Source organism: Anarhichas minor, unplaced genomic scaffold, assembly GCF_050575085.1.
Source record: "Anarhichas minor isolate MPS153535 unplaced genomic scaffold, ASM5057508v1 ptg000030l, whole genome shotgun sequence".
NCBI classification, from domain to species: Eukaryota; Metazoa; Chordata; class Actinopteri; order Perciformes; family Anarhichadidae; genus Anarhichas; species Anarhichas minor.
In genome coordinates this window covers 8,677,031-8,690,882 of record NW_027466476.1, presented here as the reverse complement: position 1 = coordinate 8,690,882, position 13,852 = coordinate 8,677,031, and the positions used below count along the sequence as shown (strand labels likewise).

The 13,852-nt window shown below is 41.1% G+C and overlaps 1 long non-coding RNA gene across 3 annotated transcripts; it reads right to left on the bottom strand.

Moving 5' to 3' along the window:
* Positions 1-3,824: 3,824 nt before the first annotated feature.
* On the bottom strand, positions 3,825-8,358 carry LOC142964510 (uncharacterized). 3 transcript variants are annotated; one of them, XR_012957533.1, is made up of 6 exons: positions 7,700-8,358; positions 6,718-6,767; positions 6,202-6,467; positions 5,944-6,105; positions 5,774-5,860; positions 3,825-4,768 (listed from the first exon to the last, which is right to left on the bottom strand). It is a non-coding gene; the product is annotated as an uncharacterized LOC142964510 (long non-coding RNA). The 3 variants fall into 3 exon arrangements; XR_012957534.1 differs by lacking the exon at positions 7,700-8,358 and having other exon boundaries at positions 3,825-4,350; positions 4,454-4,768; positions 6,718-7,230; XR_012957532.1 differs by lacking the exon at positions 7,700-8,358 and having other exon boundaries at positions 6,718-7,223.
* Between the last annotated feature and the right edge of the window lie 5,494 nt (positions 8,359-13,852).

Here is a 13,852-nt window from a genome sequence, read left to right as displayed (position 1 = left end):
TCGGAGCGTACAGACTCGACAGTTAATGTGTCCTGGCATGATCTGATGTCAAAAGTTGCATTGAAATGACAAGTGCCTTTGCCATTTCCTGTTGCACATGGTGCGAGTAGCAAGGTACAGTATAACTGGTTACCTTGTAGAGAAGTTGGAGGTGTGCAGCTTGTATCCTGCAGCTCTTAATCTAACAGCTCACTGCTCCGTCCTGTTCTGCCAAAACGAGTACAATATGCGTCAATGAATGAGAAATTCAAATATTTTGTGAACAAAAAAATAACTGTAAAGAGATTTGCAAAATAAAAAAAAATAAAAAAATAAATCATGAAGAATTAAGCCAATGTGAATGAGAAACAAACCTCGATAAAGCTCTTGTATCGTGTCGAGAGAGTGAATAGTAATCAGTGAGGCTTATCAATAAGAAGTCTGGAGTCACCCGACTTCTTCGGCGGGAGGCCTGGAACTGGATGGATGGATAGATAGAAACAATTGTTTTACATTTTGCCATAGGCTACTCCCATTTAAAATGGAGGTAGAACAAAGGCTTCAGCACCCAATGACAGATTGTGCTTTCGTACAGTCACATTGCAATGCATTCACAACAGTAATGTGTCCCTGTGAGCTTGGTGGGTAGTTCGCAGCAGATATATGTATGGTGAGCCCTTCAAAGGAAATGGGTCGTCACTCTTCAGGCTCAGGGGAAAATGATCTGTTATAGATGTGAAAGCTCATGCCCTAGGTGCTAAACATATATAATATATACCTGCTCTGGTAGCTTTATACAAGGATTCCACACATTTGTGGCGGCTGATATAACTTTTTTTCAGACACAAATCAATGTCCTCAGTTGTCGCGGGAAAAAAGGATCTGTCGAGTAGGAAATGCATAATCTTGCAACCGTTTCGGGAGTAAAGCAAGACTTCCCAAACATACTCTCAAGCCTAAAAGTGGAATCAATGAAGCTATTGTATCTTTGTATGCTCCAGTGAGAATGCCCTATGACCTTCACTTTAAAAAGAACAACACTGTTGTTTATCGGGATGCAATTGGACAAGGCTGCCCTCTCAAAGCAAAATACAGTATGAAGGGAAGGCAACTCCCTCCAAGATGTAACATCTGTGTTCAGGGATGTTCATCTGAATCAGGTTTTGCTCTCACTCATCTCAGGGGCTCAAAGTAGGTCATTCTTATTAGAATGCAAATCTGACAAGTGCGCTTCACCGTTACTCTCCTTTTGTCCCGATGGATTGTGTGCCGAATACATATTCCTTCTGATTCTTTGCAGTCTTTCCTTCACTCGCACTTTCCCTTACACCTCTCACACTGCGCAATTCTTCCCTCCGCAATTCTATTACCGTCTCACCCACATACACACTGTCACCCGTCTTTCCGTCTTCACTCTCAGGTGTAAATGCTGATTATCTTGTGTAGATATCAGGCCACGGCAAATTAAATGTGACCGCAACTAGCCTGCCAGGACGTCCATTATAATGATATCTGTAATCTGCTGGGCTCAGGGGAAGCAGTGGGGAGGGCTGGGAAGACAGTGGGATGATGATGGAGGCGGATTTAGGATGTATCTGGTTGCTGGCAGAGGTTAGCGGACATGGATTTTCCTCCAGTGATGATGTTTATGTGGACTAGGACCATATGTCATCCATGGGTTTAAGTCCCATAAACCAGAATACCAGCAAAGGCTGGAACAGCATCTAAAGCTGAGGTCATGAACCATTGTATACAGTATGTTGTGTTGGCGAAGATATAGCCTAAAATGCTGGATTATATTGGCAAGTACGCAATATGCCGTTCCGATATCACGTTTTATCATTCAACAGCTCATTTATGCGACACTGGATCAACAACTCGCGTCACTCTCTACCTGATCCGTACATCCTGCCCGATCATTACTTTGCATGTGCAACTTTCGACAGAGATGAGGAGGAAGCGAGATGGCTCACTCGTTAGCTACCTCCATCTCCTGAAAAACAACCGCTGCGTCCAAAATCGATGATGGAAGTAGTGAGCCATATAAATACTTTTTCTCCCTCATATGTCAGTGTTAAGATCCCGCAGTGCAGCATTTTGATGCAACTCTCAAAGCATTAGAGCGGGCGGGAGACCTGCGTAAAAATTTTCCCATGGAAACCCTTTAACATCCGGGGATCGGAGAGAAAAGATTGTTCCGGGGAACTGTCGCTGTCCTGGCTGCGTCAGATGGCTCGCTTTCCAAACCTCTAATCAGAAATGGGGCTTGTTTTCACATGCCTGTCCGTGTTTCCAGCGAAGCCCATCATCACAGCAATTATTCCAGTGAGGGAGACGAGCACTGCCTGAGAAACAAAATAATCTCAGACCAATGCTCATGGTCCCACTGTGCCTTCTTGGTTCCTTATCCAACAGACACTCGTGGGGTGGGGGAGCTGTGCCACAACTGGAAGAGGAAGCTGGCTGTTCAGATGTGTAGTGTATCTATGATGTATTGTTTTTGTCTTCTCGAGCTGTATATACCCGTTTTGCATCCCTCATCAAAAACACATAACCCGCTCCATTGTTTGGATAATGAGTTTTGACGGATCCAGCTTTTTCTCTGTTTGCATAAATCAAAGCCTGAGATTTCCACCTGGCACTCCGAAGAAGTAATTGATGAAGGTACTGCCACATGCACCCCTCAACGTAATACAATTCAACTTTATGCCATTAAGTCAGAGGAGGGTAATTATTCTGTCATGATTTTGTAATTAAGCAAACAACCGGTGACTTGTGTTTTGATCTATCGTATGTTTCAGCTCTTTTGTCTTGTGGAAATTTCTGGTGGTTTTCAATAAATCTTTCAGTGTTTTTTTGCCGTGGGTAATTGACAGGTTATGTTTTCTCCCCCTCCATCACTCCCTTGGAGGGCATTAGCATATTGAGTTCCATGCCTGGCTGTGAAGCAATTCCCACCATGCCTTTAAAAGGCATCGCATGAATAGGCTGCACATTACACCGCAGAGAAATATGAGACGGGAGAGGGAGCACACTCTCCCTCCACTTTCCCTTTCAGCTCATACGCACTTCAGCGGGATGAGCTCCATGTGCACGCGCAAACACACACACACACACACACAAGCTGCTAGAACCCCCTGCTGCTTGCTGACTCACACAAGGTTTAGGAGGCGGACCGCATTTGAGGTGGGGCGAGTAGTACATGTTACATTCCGATCTCCCACAGTTAACTCTGTAGAAACAGCCATGAGATCGGTGCACCTTCCCCTCCAACTTAAAGACACCTGAGTGCCCCCTGGTTTTCCCCTTGTTTATCTTTGCTCATTTCTACTTTTATGTGGATCTTGATTTCTTTTTAGATTTTTCTCCACCGCACTTGGAATCTATGTGTTAAAGTAGTCCCTTTGCCTACACTGTAAAAAAAATCCATGTGGTTCAACTTAAAAACATAAGTACAATTGCTGCCTTAAACTTTCAAGTCAAGTCAAATTGGATTTACAATTTGTTTCAACTCATCACTTTGAGTTTACTTTAGCTTTGGATTGCTCTTTGTAAGTTCACATGAATGTATAGTATGAGTTTATTCAACTTAGCAAAATGAGTGAAAAAGATATACAACTTATCATCATGCATTCTGTTCACTTGACCAAATAAGTGGTTTCAACTTAGCAAAATGAGTGAAAAAGATATATAACTTATTATCATGCATTCTGTTCACTTGTCCCAACTAGTGATTTCAACTCACATATTTTAGTTAGAAGGAAGTCTTGACATTACTTTCCTAGTTAAAATGACCTAAAAGTATGAGTCGTTTCAAATGACTAGTTATAAGAAAACACCATGTCTTGAGGCAAAAATCTAATTTATTTTCTTGCATTAAAATAGTTTACATTAAAACATGCAGATCGCCAACAACTTCCATACTGTAGTTAAACAGAATATTCACAAAAAGTTCCACCTCAGCAGAGAATAACCTTAAAGTCACTGTATATTTAAACATTAACATACAAATCTCCAAGACCAACCGTAAACAAATGAGTGTCCAAGTTGTAGGATTTAGTGGTATCTACTGACGAATGAACTGAATAACCCTCCACTCACTCGTCCCTTTCCAAGCATGGTTGAGAACTACAGCGGCCTTCAGGTAACGTAACAACACAAACCAAACACTGTCCATTCTGGGCTACTTCAGAAACATAGCAGACTCCGTGCTCATTCTAATGTATCAAAAACACAACATTCATATTTTCAGGTTATTATATATTAAAGAAAACACATATACATATACACATATACATACATATTATATTCCAATTTCTGGAATAAAAGAGTGGGTGTGCGTTCTAGTGAGAGACTGCACTGAATGTGTAACTGTATGAAAAAAAAGAAAAAGAACAATGAGCACAATTTTAACAGGACCAACTGACAGGATTTAGCAAATCTTGAGTCCTTTTCTGTCTTTTACAATTTGTACCTCAGGAGTTTGTTTCTCAATCCATGTACTCTTGCAGAGGCTTGTTCTGGTTTGATCTTCATCACCACTCGCTGGAGAAATTCGAAGGAATACTTCATGGCTTGTGGATACTCAAGATTCACAGAGTATATAATGCCCATAAGCATGGCAAAGCTGCATGGCACATCTTTCATGTTATGGAGCACAATTGTCTCCTCGACCACAACTGCGACGTTGAAGACCTCGCCTGGAACTGCATCCCGTTCCGGACCTTCGTAGCCTATCAGAAGGCCAACTTGCATCCCCTTCATGGCTGCATCCAGTCTCACCATGAGCCTTGAAAAGCAGAAATAATAGTGTTTGACCTTTTACATCTTTAAGTACATATGCTCTACAAGCAGTGAGGGAAAGTAATTAAGTGCATTTACTCAAGTACTCCACTTAAGTATAATTTTGAGGTACTTATACTGTACTTGATTATTTTATGTTACTTTCTACTTCTACTCCACTAAATCTTAGAGGTAAATATTGTACTTTTCACTCCATATATTTAGTTACCAGTCACTTTACAGATTCTTATTCAGTGTGGCTTTGTAGCGCAAAGGCAGTAAAACTGCCTGTGCCAAAGCACAGTATATAATCCATAGAGCTTTATCATAATAATAATCTTTATCCATTAAGTTTGGCGCGCTTCTCCTCACACAGCGTTGCCAACACCTGCGCAAAAAATACATCAAAACGTGCGGCCTGATCGGGAGTCGTGTGCTAAGTATTTTTTAGAGAGAATCACCCAGCGGTTTTCCCGAAAAACTGAGCAAAATTTCTCCATTCACTTGAATGGGGTTTCGGCGTGAAGAGAGCTAAAAAAAACCACTTAACTTTGGGCCCATATTGACTAGCCACATCAACGCATTCGACAGTCTTATCTTTCTATGCAGGTCCTGCATTATTTTGAATGCAGGACTTACACTTGTAACAGAGTATTTCTTCCACCACTGTCTTCAAGGCTAATTCATGTCACTAAAATTGTTCTTCGGATGTTCGCAAACTCCTTTCTATTTATCTATGAACAGCCTGTGCTCAAATTGAGGGTGACTTTCCTGCTCTAGTAGAGAGGCAACAAACTTCTTACTGTCATCATACAACCTATAGGACATGTTATTCCATCTTCACATGACTACACAACGATGCCGACTTTGCCGTTGAGGTCATTTAAAAAAGAAAAGAAAATTCAGATTCCTCAATGCATCAGAGGGCCTACATAATATCTGACAACACAATTATGTTAAAATCTATACACGTAACCACAGTTTTGCATTAAGGAAATACATAATGTCTTACGTCACACATCCTGATGACGTCTGATGGATCTTCGGATATGTAATGTGGCAGGCCAAGCAAAGCAGCAGTCCTCCTTTCATTTGTGTCCTACAAGACCGAGAAATATGCAGTGAGATGACAATGTTGTAGCACACATAGCATCAATTTACAAATAATCAGCAACCCCTTACATCTTTCTCAAGACAGTTCAAAATGTCTTTGAGTGCCTGCTTCTTTCCAGACATGGTTGCAGCTTTGTAGACCTCCAGCAGTCTTGGGACCAGGCCATCAAGTCCGTCAAGAAAACACTCGAGAAGGTCTGTGGTGACGACTCTCTTGAATTCTGCCCTTATCTGAGGAGACGCAAACAGATAGTAAATACTAGTCAAACAACATTTCTGAATAGGACACGCAGTTTACACAGTATGACAAGCAGTGTGACTGCCTACCTGTCTCTCAAGGAACAGAGCTGGCCATCTGGAAAGGACCTCTGCGACGAGTGGCTGATCTCCAATAATCTCTTTTCGGCGCTGGGAACGTAGCTGTCATCAGGTGTTCCACCAGCTGGTGATCAGGGTCTTTGTTAAGCATTTCCACCTCCAACATCTTTCGCTTTTCCTCCATGTTTTCAGAACTCTGTCCTTCTGGTGGATCTGGACAGTAGTTGACCTCACCTTTCTTTGACTTCTTAACACGTTTCCCCTTTGCAAATGTCCTTTTAAATGAAGGAAATTGTTTTATCTTGCTTGGTGCTGAAAAATTACAAAGTTCACAGCGAATTTTAGCAACTGGACTGGTTACTTTCTTGTGCTCCTTTATATGCTGCGTAAATTCCACATGGGATTAGAGATATGTTAGACAGTTTGGGTATATACAGCTGAAACCCCGTCTTCCACGTCCATGATTGTCTTTGTCATGACTCACAATTGTTTTTTCATTGTATGAGGCAAAACTGCAGAACTTACAACTCCACTTCATCAACAGCAACCAAACTCAATGAATGAACCATCGGCACCTGAAACACAGAAAATCAATCAATATAACATGATATAGCAAAACCTTTAGTCATATGAACTGCAAACTTCATTTAAGAGAGTAAAATGCACACAATAGCCACAGAACAATGAGCTTCTAATCAATTTATGATCTTAGGATCCGAGGTAGTTTCCATAACCTATGGTGAGTTTTTTAAATTAACAAAATCATAAGAAACTGAGGGAATTCATGAGCAGGAATGACATTAAAATAACTTGACCCGTGGTGGAAAGCCCTGTGGTGGGGGAGATTTTTAAAAAAGCTAGAGTGGCGCGAACACAGATAGCTCGCTAAAGTACGCTACTAGCTAACTAGCTAGCGAGCTAATTATCTTCACAACCATGTAGGTTAAGCTACACCATGTGCGCCGAGTTACTTAGCTAGTTCCCGTTTTCGAGTGGCCGTGTTTAGCCAAAAGCAGTTTAAGAAGCCAGCCAGCAGAAATTTAAGCTGATTAAAATATTCAATTTAATTAGGTTTCAAATGTACTAACTTAGCTACTGACATTTTAGCCAGACAACAAATAGTCCATAAGCTTACCGTAGCCTACTGTCTGGAGACCGCCATGTTGCTAAACGTCGGCTAAGTTACATTGAGAAGCTGCCCAAAAACATTAGCTTATTTAAATTACTTTTTTCTAAATGCCCTCTGAAACATTCTTGATAGGATTCGTACACTATTGTTCATTAACATTATATCGTGTTCGGGTCCAATTAGACCGGTTATGAGGATTTACACGGCTCAAATGTGACCATTAAAAACGAACTTATACGCTAGACTGTTTGCCATATTGGACCAACTGCATTACACTTTAAGCGTTATGCATTTACAGACAATATAATAACATGACAGCAGATACTTTCTATACATTTACGAATTGGGTTGACTGATATTGCTGACGCATCCACTCACCTCACTTCGCCTTTGTCCTTCCGAGCCGTGCGCCGCTTGTCAATGGTCGGTTGGTTGACGTTCATCGTCTCGCTGGCTAACCATATTCATCCGCCGCTTGGTTCGCTGAACCGACGTACTGCGTGGTCAGGTTCAGGTCACGTTCGTGATCCGGCTGCCAAAACGTATTGGTCCGCCGCGTGGCTTAGGTTAGTTCGCCGTCTGGTATTTACATAGGTTGGTGACGCAGCTGAGCAGACAGACAGCTTGCGACCTGCTGCGGCACCCACCTGTCACTCAAAGCGGCCACGCTCTCGATTATGCATAACTTTCAGCCTCAATATAATTGAAATGTATTAGTTATATACAAGTCACCTCTGTACAGTTCATGAAGGGGCAAATTAACTGAAGAGACCAAGAAGATACGTTTTTTTGTAGCAAGCTGTATGCATTTGTATTTCTGCTTAGAAGTTAGACAATTTAACATGGGGTCCTATGGAAATTGAATCGCTTTTAAAGCCTCAAGTGGCCGTTTGAGGAACTGCAGTTATTGGCACTTGTTTTTGACTGTTAGACATAGCCATACTTATAACTCACAGTATTCAGTTCATTTAACTTCTTGAAATTTACATTTCATTGAACTGGCTTAAATACCTGAGTTGGAGTACCGAAAACCTATACAATCGAGTTCAAATTGTATAAATCATCATGATAAGTTGAAGTAAATGACAGAAAGAAGTTAACATGACTTATTGTTCAAATCCTTTTTTACAGTGTAAATGTTGCTTTATATTACGGTTGACGTCTGCCATTTTTGATAGATTGTCTTCATTCTAAACAATTGACTGCACAGCTAGATTTGGGAGGGGAGAGGATGAAGCTTTTAGCAAAGTATTATCATATGTCGGCTTTGTTTAGAGGTCTGTCTGTGTATCATAGCAGGTAATTGTTTAACCGATCACCAAATACAAGCAAGAGTTTAGCTGTGTCTGGTAACTTAGAGCTCAGGAGAATTCAACTAAAATTCAAAGAGGTCCAGTCAGAGAAAATGTTCTGATGCAAAGGTCTGGAACTTCATAAGTTCTAACTTGTGTTATGATGCAATGCCGTAGGCTATATATTGAAGTAACGTTTATATATGACGACCCTTGCTGTATCACAGTATTTCCCGTCAATGGATTCTATCTGCACACAAAGTCGTAATGGAGATCTGTTATTTCAAAAGCTAAAGCACCACGCATTAGAAACCATAACCAGCCATTAGCTTCCTCCAGTGTGAGAGCACTGCACCTCACCACCGGCCGGGGCAAGGGCATTACTCAGCAAATGGAGGGACTGGAGACTGGAAACTTTATTGCAGATGAGGGGATGAAAGGAGAAATGGTTTACTGACATGAACTTTATGGGTCTCTCTTCCTCAAAGTAGCCTCATTTACTGAACCTGCAGGGGAAGCATTTATTGGGCAAACATTGTTGACTAAAGCTGAAATAAGGATGTTAGTTTTGGCAGTATTATTTCAGAAAAACTCACTCCTGAAAGACGTGAAAAATTGTAGCTTTTTTTCCCCAATTTTGCTGTACATTCTTTGTCTGTCCACTCATCCCGAGGATATGTTTACTTTATTTTGACAGGAAGATGTCACAATAAAGTCCCTTTCCATCCACTGAAAATAGGCCTGGCTGGTGTTTCATCTCCTCCAGTGGAAACGTATTATAATGTATCCGACATTGAAAGGGCTCCTCTAAAAGGATTCCTCTGTCAATACAACAGCACTCTAATTATGTTTTTTGTTTTTTTCTCTCTCTCATATGAGAGCAGTGAGTAAGTACTGTCTGGAGTATGAGATACCTTCTTTATCACTGAATAGGGTTCTCTGGCCCGCCCTCTGCCATTGCCGTGCACCACCTTCTCAATGAGATAGAGTTGGAGCTGTGTATATTGAGACTGTATTACAGTATCGACTCCTCGTCCACTTAACTGGTGAATCAGCTCCGTTTACGACTAATTAAAGCCATTAAAGGGGGCACACGCTAATGCATTTTTGCACAGATAACAGAAACATGGGCGGCAGTGGCAGCCGGGCTCATTTTACTGGCAGGTCAAGATGAGAGTAATTAACAGGGTATTAACGTCGCAGCGTGATTCGTATGCGAGATGGAGGCTCGGGTGCATAGAGCTGATACGGATGTACTTTTCACTGTTCACACTTTTTAGTTGCTCTCCTAAAGGATCCTCAAAATAAATGACTCCAAAGAAACAAAGATGTGCATCAGATGTTTTGCTAATGAATATATTAGATGAGTCGATTTTGTAATTGAAATAGTGGATCAACATGAAAAGGCCTGCATTCCTACTGTATCTGTACTTTATCTACAGGACAGTGGTGAAAGGAAGATGTTAGAATATTAATGCAAAGTCTGATGCAGATTAAGGTGGAGATAACAGGAGAAGAGAGTGCAGCAGGGATGAAACATGTTTGTAGGTCAAGCCGAAAGTTAGCATCTCACTGGTTCCCTCGAACAAAAAGCCGATGGGATTCTTTTTTCTGTGGATTTTGTTTTACTGCACAAAATAAGCTCTATAACAAACACATGTTCATGATATTTGCAGCAAGATAATCTTCACAAAGAAACTACACTTTTTTTTGATTTTTGAAGTGTAACTACAAGCACCAGAAGTAAAAAACTAACGTCAGGCTAAAAATGAACTACACCACGGACACATGACTTCATGACACCACCACTAAACTAAAGAGAGATTAGTGGTTGGCGTGATGGCGCTTTGTAGTCTCATTTAGCCATTTGTTAGAAATCGCCTTTTTTAAGACGATTTTACATCATAGATAGATATCAATCTGCTTTCTAACCAAAAAGCCATTTTAAAAAGCTCATAGATTTCCAGACAAGGGTACGAGAAGTGCAAAAAAATGCCGACTCATTTCAATGTTTTAGGACTCATTCATACAGCACTCTATCAGGTTCTTGGGGATGTGATGAAAAAGCTGCTTCCAAAAGGTATTACAACTCCAGGTGCAGCTATTGGCGGCACTCGTTTGTATCGCAGTATTTGCTGAAACACTGCCTCGCTTTGGAGCAATTCTCAAGAGCACCTCTGCAGAACAATTATAGGTTACATCATCAGAATTTGCATAACATTGCCTGCCGAGTTTTGTACCGCAATGTACCGAGTTGTTTCTTCTTCGTAACGTTCTAATGGAGGATACTGCAGGTTAAATGCGTGAAGGACTTGCATAATGGCTATGCCTGCACACAGGTAGTAGTTATTACTGTGCAGGCCGCCATTATTCCACAACGGCCTGCAGCTTCTGAGCAGAAAGGGTTTTACTCTATGTATACACATTTCCATCGTACAAACCAAGAAGGAGGTTAATCTATACACAGGGTGGAAAGTAACATTGCTCAAGTGCTGTACTTTTCTCCCCACAACTACTTGACGAGTTAATCTGAAGTTTTTACATACAAAACAGAGCTGGCGATGGAGGCGAATACAAGTGGCGCCATCCATCCATAGAGGCGCCCCAAATGAGGGAAGAATAAAAACATTTTTATTTTAATACTATTTTTAAATGCTACAAAAATGCCAACAACAAAGGAAATATGAATCCTAGTAAATACCACCACCCTAATAACTCCCACCTTTATTTTTTGAGGAAAGTTGGAAAGACTATTTAGGTGTTTGGGGAATAACCTACAGCACATTCTTTCAATATATTGAGTGTGATTTGCATAATTTAATCTCAAAGACATAAAGCTAAGCATCTTCTGTGTGAAGCATCTTCTGTGTGAGCAGCCCGGTCTTTACAAATGACATATGAATGATATGACAACTGTGGACGCTTCAGGGTAACAACAGAGTGTAAAATAACACAAGAAAGATGTTCTCATAACATACGGGATGTCCTATGTTGACTTATTTTCACGCGTTCCCATGAGATCAGGTTGCTGTGAGTGCATGAACACAAAGGTTGGTGCTAGAATCGGCTGCGATTCAAGGGGAACCAGCTAAAATCCTCCAAAGGGCACCAAAATGGTCAGCTCTGATACAAGCTAGAAGATCAGTTTACTTGAATTTTACTAAAGATGTGAATACTTCCTCCATCACCGACTATACCTTTTAAAATCCAGCCAGACTGGTGCAGTCTGTGTCTCTCTGCAGGGAAGGATGTAGGAATAAACAGAAAATGACATAGATAAATATTCATAGTCCAGATGTAGATTAAAGAAGACAAAACAAAGCCTGATCTGCCACAAGGAGCAAGATGAAAGCAGAGGGCTATAAGAGTTCCCTCACCTAAGGTAAGCTGTTGCTAAGCTGAGTCTGCAGTTATCTCTCATCCACTGTGCTGAATACAGGAAGAGGGGAAAGGGAAGGGAAAATAAGGGCTAGGGATTCTGTTGCCAGATTGACTCCATCTTCAAAGAGATTAACATAGCGCCAGTTTCCCTTTTATCTTCCTTTAATTTCAAGGATGCCAGCCCAAATTAAAATGCAAGGCAACTGAAATGAACCTTAAAATATCAGACACACAAAGGAACATAAAAAAAGAAGGCACCCAGGTTGAAAACATTGATCTGATAAAAAGTAAACATCCCTCTCACGAACTGCCCCCATCTCCCAATGATCCATTGTGTACATTTTATTACAACAAACCAAATCATGTCTGCTGTTGTTGCAAAAATAATACATTTTAGTGGATTCTTGCAGAACCTGGCTGATTAGAGAGGTGAAGATATTTTGAAATCAAGTCGCAGGTTTAATAATTCAATCACAGAACTGTCAGGTTCATTAACATTCAGATAGAATACCATTAGATCCACATGGAATTTTAGCCATGCTAAATAGGACACTTGGAACTGTATTGTTATCTTCATACTTGTGTAGATACATTCTCATTCAGATGTTTGTCTATGGTATCAGGCAGTAAACCTTTAACACTCCAATAACACTGATTTTTTTAATATTTAAAAGCGAGAGCAGGTTTGTGAATTCTCTTGATTCCCGGGTGACAGTGCTATTTCATTGGTATGCAAAGTGGGCTCTGCACACCCTCCAAGTAACTGCTTTAATGACTGTTTTCCATGTCGGCAACAAAATCTCCAGACTTGCAGCTGTTCCCCTCTCAGTTTGTTGAAAAAAAAAAAGGAGCTTCTGATGAGGCAACACTGCTGCCCAAATGTGGTGTGGAAATTGAAGCGCTAAAGCAAATGCAACTTGTTCTGAATAACGAATAGTGGGGTTTAAATGAAGTCCATGTAAGTCACACAGGCGTCATACAACATGGGATTGGAAATAGCGTATTCTTCATAGAAACAACAAAACACAACAAAGCATACATGTAGCATTGCGACTGCATCTCTCTCTCTCTCTCTCTCTCTCTCTCTCTCTCACCCACCCCCCAGCTCCATATATATATATATATATATATAGGACCTTGCGTTTCTTTTGAAAGTTTGTATCTCCAAACTTGTAGTAAATGTTTACCGTGTCTCCTCGGCAGGTATATGCATGCCTCTTCCTTTCTCTGCGGAGCCAGCTGGCAGCAGAGCGTTCAAAATCGAGTGTCACAACTGCTTCCCGAGTTCTCTAAAGAACATTTCAGCTGCTCTTTCCCCATGCGACGCCGCTGTCACCGAGATAGCATGTTTAAGATAAAACGGGGATTAAAGGATCTTGGAAGGTGATGTAGCGGGGCTGGTGATGGCACAGACTATCAGACTGCAGGAGAGAACTCTGGGAACAGAGAAAGACAGAGAAGGTGAGGGGAAGCATGCATACTAATGCCGTCCTCTGGATTCTTGTCTCTCGTTCACTACTTTGCATATAGGGGTCTTTCCCTCAACTTTAAAATTCAATATTTCCATGTAATGGCGCCTCCTACACAATATTCCTGTTTCGATATAACTTCCCCTACTGATGCACTCATCAATCACCAAGCTGAGGCTGTTTCCATTCTGTGCCGCCAATCTGTCATTCTGATCCCCCTCCAACTGCCTTTACCTCAGTGTCAACCTGATCGAGGTGTCTGCACTGCATAGAAGTCATTTACCTATGGTAAATTGCAGGTAATAACTGACACAGCATATTGACTGGGCTAATTGACTTAGAAATGATGGTAGTTCAAAGATAAATGGCGGAGTGTCTGTGGTATATTT